Source organism: Oncorhynchus clarkii, chromosome 2 (assembly GCF_045791955.1).
Source record: "Oncorhynchus clarkii lewisi isolate Uvic-CL-2024 chromosome 2, UVic_Ocla_1.0, whole genome shotgun sequence".
NCBI lineage: Eukaryota > Metazoa > Chordata > Actinopteri > Salmoniformes > Salmonidae > Oncorhynchus > Oncorhynchus clarkii.
In genome coordinates this window covers 49,245,872-49,251,388 of record NC_092148.1, presented here as the reverse complement: position 1 = coordinate 49,251,388, position 5,517 = coordinate 49,245,872, and positions in this window count along the sequence as shown.

The window sequence follows — 5,517 nt, the reverse complement described above, 5'->3', positions numbered from 1 at the left end:
TTCATCATAGGTACACTTCAACGATGACAGACAAAATGAGGGAAAAAATCCAGAAAATCACATTTTAGGATTTTTTATGAATTTATTAGCAATTTATGGTGGAAAATAAGTATTTGGTCACCTACAAACAAGCAAGATTTCTGGCTCTCACAGACCTGTAACTTCTTCTTTAAGAGGCTCCTCTGTCCTCCACTCGTTACCTCGTTATTAATGGCACCTGTTTGAACTTGTTATCAGTATAAAAGACACCTGTCCACAACCTCAAACAGTCACACTCCAAACTCCACTATGGCCAAGACCAAAAAGCTGTCAAAGGACACCAGAAACAAAATTGTAGACCTGCACCAGGCTGGGAAGACTGAATCTGCAATAGGTAAGCAGCTTGGATTGAAGAAATCAACTTTTGGAGCAATTATTAGGAAATGTAAGACGTACAAGACCACTGATAATCTCCCTCGATCTGGGGCTCCACGCAAGATCTCACCTCGTGGGGTCAAAATGATCACAAGAATGGTGAGCAAAAATCCCAGAACCACACGGGGGGACCTAGTGAATGACCTTCAGAGAGTTGGGACCAAAGTAACAACGCCTACCCTCAGCAAGGGCATTGAAGATGAAAAGTGGCTGGGTCTTTCAGCATGACAATGATCCCAAACACACCGCCCGGGCAACGAAGGAGTGGCTTCGTAAGAAGCATTTCAAGGTCCTGGAGTGGCCTAGCCAGTCTCCAGATCGCAACCCCATAAAAAAATCTTTGGAGGGAGTTGAAAGTCCGTGTTGCCCAGCAACAGCCCAGCAACAGCCCCAAAACATCACTGCTCTAGAGGAGATCTGTATGGAGGAATGGGCCAAAATACCAGCAACAGTGTGTGAAAACCTTGTGAAGACTTACAGAAAAAGTTTGACCTCTGTCATTGCCAACAAAGGGTATATAACAAAGTATTGCGATAAACTTTTGTTATTGACCAAATACTTATTTTCCACCATAATTTGCAAATAAATTCATAAAAAATCCTAGATTGTGATTTTCTGGATTTTTCCCCTCATTTTGTCTGTCATAGTTGAAGTGTACCTATGATGAAAATTACAGGCCTCTCTCATCTTTTTAGGTGGGAGAACTTGCACAATTGGTGGCTGACTAAATACTTTTTTGCCCCACTGTATATATAGACATTCCTGTCTTGCAGGAAATCACACACAGAACGAACAGTATGGCTGGTGGCATTGTCATGCTGGAGGGTCATGTCAGGATGAGCCTGCAGGAAGGGTACCACATGAGGGAGGAGGATGTCTGCCCTGTAACGCACAACGTTGAGATTGCCTGCAATAACAACAAGCTCAGTCCGATGATGCTGTGACACCCCGACCCAGACCATGACGGATCCTCCACCTTAAAATCGATCCCACTCCAGAGTACAGGCCTTGGTGTAACGCTCATTCCTTCGACCAATAAACGCGAATCCGACCATCACCTCTGGTGAGACAAAACTGCGACTCGTCAGTGAAGAGCACTTTTGCCAGTCCTGTCTAGTCCATTGATGGTGGGTTTGTGCCCATAGGTGAAGTTGTTGCCTGTGATGTCTGGTGAGGACCTGCCTTACAACAGGTCTAAAAGCCCTCAGTCCAGCCTCTCTCAGCCTATTGCAGACAGTCTGAGCACTGATGGAGGGATTGTGCGTTCCTGGTGTAACTTGGGCAGTTGTTGTTGCCATCCTGTACCTGTCCCGCAGGTGTGATGTTCGGATGTATCGATCCTGTGCAGGTGTTTTTACACGTGGTCTGTCACTGCAAGGACGAACAGCTGTCTGTCCTGTCTCCCAGTAGCGCTGTCTTAGGCGTCTCACAGTACGGACATTGCAATTTATTGCCCTGGCCACATCTGCAGTCCTCATTCATCCTTGCAGCATGCCTAAGGCACGTTCACGCAGATGAGCAGGGACCCTGGGCATCTATCTTTTGGTGTTTTTCAGTCAGTAGAAAGGCCTCTTTAGTGTCCTAAGTTTTCATAACTGTGACCATAATTGCCTACCATCTGTAAGCTGTTAGTGTCTTAACGACCGTTCCACAGGTGCATGTTCATTAATTGTTTATGGTTCATTAAACAAGCATGGGAAACAGTGTTTAAACAATGAAAATCTGTGAAGTTATTTGGATTTTTACGTTATTTTTTTTGCTGAGTTTATTTAAAAATAAAAAAATAATATATATATATATATATATATATATATATATCATTAATTTTACTAACAACAACAGGTTAAACTAATTTTGGCTAAGGGATCTGTGTAATAAGTTATGAGTGTGCAATACAATAACATAATATTGTTAATCTACACCTTATGTTCTTAACTCTGGGCAACATGGATATCACAGGAATATTGGCATCCACAGTACTCCACCAATTATACATTTTTCAACTAAAATGTCTTGTATTACCCCAATTAGTTTTACATAAATGCACTGTTTTAGTTTTAAAGCTGCAAATGTTTTTCTCTGCCTGTTGACAATATCTGTAGATACGGTTTTCTCTCCGATGCAAAGACGCAGGCCTTTGAAATGTTCCTTCCCAGGTTCTGAGACTTGGTTCGTCCGGCCATGCACTGCCGAAGTCATAGTTAAACTCCTTGTATGCTATTTCTTATTTCACTGGAGTTGTCTTCTGACTATGAATGATGAATTTGCTGTCACAAAAGGGGTACTGGCCCCCCAAAAGTTTGAGAACACCTGCTCTAGTATACTGCATGCACAGACCCTCACAGTACTTCACTTTTTATAATTTCTTAATACTGTAGCTACATATTGCAACAAATTTGGGAGAATAGCCCTGATCTGGACTGGAAGCTGGGTCCAGCGACTGGGTCCACCAATTCAATACCTTACCTGTTATGCCAAAATCTCTTGTCCAGGTTGCTAGGTGTTGGATTAAGGTTTTTACAATATTGCCATATGATATTCATAGTATACAATGTATAATATGATACATATACATATATACACAATACCTAAATCAAAGATAACTTGGACACATTACTGAACAGAAACAGACGATTTCAGATTTTATTTGATACTCACATCCAAATCCCTTATTAGAATGTCACACACTGTACAAACATACTGTTCTTTGTGCTGAAACACCCATTCAACACACACACACACACACACACACACACACACACACACACACACACACACACACACACACACCCATACTTTCTCTCTTGTGTGTTTGTTTGTGTCTTTGTGTGTGTGTGTGTGTGTGTGTGAGGGGGGGGGGGGGGGGGGGGGGAGGTCTGTGTGTCTGTGTCTGTGTGTGTGACCTCCCTCTGCACTGAGACACCCATCAACCATTCATCAAATGTTGACATCACTTCCGACGTGTGAGAGTATTGTGTTGGGTTGAGTGTGTTTGTTGAACGTGCGTGAGTCGGGTGGGAGGGAAGCTTGAGTATGAACCCCTGCTTCCCAAACGTTAAACATGATTCGACCCAAAAGGATCCTCGTCAACTTAACATATCCTCTAACTCCTCCTCCTCTATCCTTGTGCCATCACAGCTTGTTATGCTACTGGTGTCAATTAATTTTTAAGTTGTTCCTTACCAATTCAACCCCTCATAATTCCCTTGGGGAATGCAGGGGGACTTGGGGTCGTGAATAAGATGAATGGAAAACAAAGGCCCTGTTTATTCATTAATCAGAATTCTTGATATCTGATATCAAAAGCGTTGTTTGAGAGAATTCACAGTGAGAAATAAACAGACAAACATACGCTCATCTGTGTATGAGCGTATGGATTGTAAGGTCACATGGATTGTTGGACGCTAGCCTGTTCCCATAGTGCTACAGTTGCATCGATGGCATTTTCACCAGATGGTTCTGAAGCGTAGAGGTAAAAAAAGAGAGCACACGTCCTATCTTTGCCATTGATCACTTCTGTGACAGCGTGGGCATCGCCATTGAGGACTATCCCCATTTCTGAAGTTGTCCATTTTCTCTTCTTCATGCTAAAACAGGCTTTGTGGCAAGTGCGCCCTCTACTCGTCTCTGTGTTCTGAATTATTTGGTGCCCGAAAATAGCCCAAATGTCCAGGATGAGAGCACAATACTATGCCAGAGTTGGAGGTACTCTGTTCGACATTCCGAAACAGACAAACATTGCTCTGTCTCTCTTTCTTCACATATAGGAGTTGTTCCCTATTTGGTCCTAAGGTCCAACACTAGAAAAAAAGCTAATTATCAAACATAAGCTAAGGGGGGAAAAAATGTGCTTGACTTCAGAGTATCCAGCTGCAATCCTAAACACTTTTTAAAAACTTTGTTCTTGACTTTCAGTGTCACTCTAGTGCCTTGGGGAGGGATGTTTCGTTCCCACTCCATTCAGATGGGACTCCCCAAATAAAGAATACTATCCATTTTTATTGACCCCTCCAACATCTCTTTGAGTCACACCTCCCACCCTAGTCAGAGTATAATACATGAGGGACCAAATATTCTCTCTCTACCACCCAATCAAAAGACTCCAATGGCTGAACACCATAAACTAATGAACCTTTCAAACGATTCTGACACAAGATGAACCTCCCCCATATTCCCCTGTATCAGTGGTTCTCAACCTTTTTTTGTTGTCAACTGTACCCCTTAGACTCCGATTCCCTTTTTTGATCCTTTTTTTGATGCACTTTTCGTATTCTGACCTTGAACTTAAGCATGAGACCCCTTCTGGGTAGAGATCTACAGATAAGCCCTATTCTGACATTGACTTAATTCCCTCAGCTTTAAGCGCCAGGAAAGCATGAATAAGGTAGAGTGCTGGTTCCAAGCATGTACTTCTTTTTTTTTCTCGATAGAAATAACAGCATTCTCCATGCATGGTCGTTTATAAATGGATAAGAGCTATTGGTAAGAGCTCGGTAAATGAGCAATCCATTTGGAGAAGGGAATTGTAAATACACTGCAATTGTTCTAGTTTTTCCTTATGATCTCTGAAAATCCCCCCCAAAAAAGTGCTATCTAGAACCTAAAAGGGTTCTTCGGCTGTCCCCATACGAGAACATTTTTGGTTCCAGGTAGAACCCTTGGACACCCAAGTTATAGGCTTCTGTATGGCTGAACCTGCAGATGTTGATGTATGCACTTTAGAATTGTTTAATTATATGCCCAGGCTTTTCTGTTTCATACAAAAATATGTATCATGTTAAATATTAGCCGCTCTCGGGGGCCACGGTCAGTAATACCCACATACAATACCCACGTTTACAACTGTCACCTTAGTGTTAGTTCTCTTTCACGTCCGTGTAAGCTGTTCCTGAGGGTAGTGGCGGATTTAGGTATAGGCGACATGGGCAGCCCGGGGCGGCATCTTGCCGGGGGCAGCACAGGGCGCCCGCATAAAAAATTCAGAATGGTGACATTTGCGCGATCGGTTTTCTATCGTTCATTTGCACGTCACGTCATTGATATAATGTCACGGTGGGTTCGCCCAGGGAGCTATACAAGCTAGAACCTTCCACTGCCTAAGTG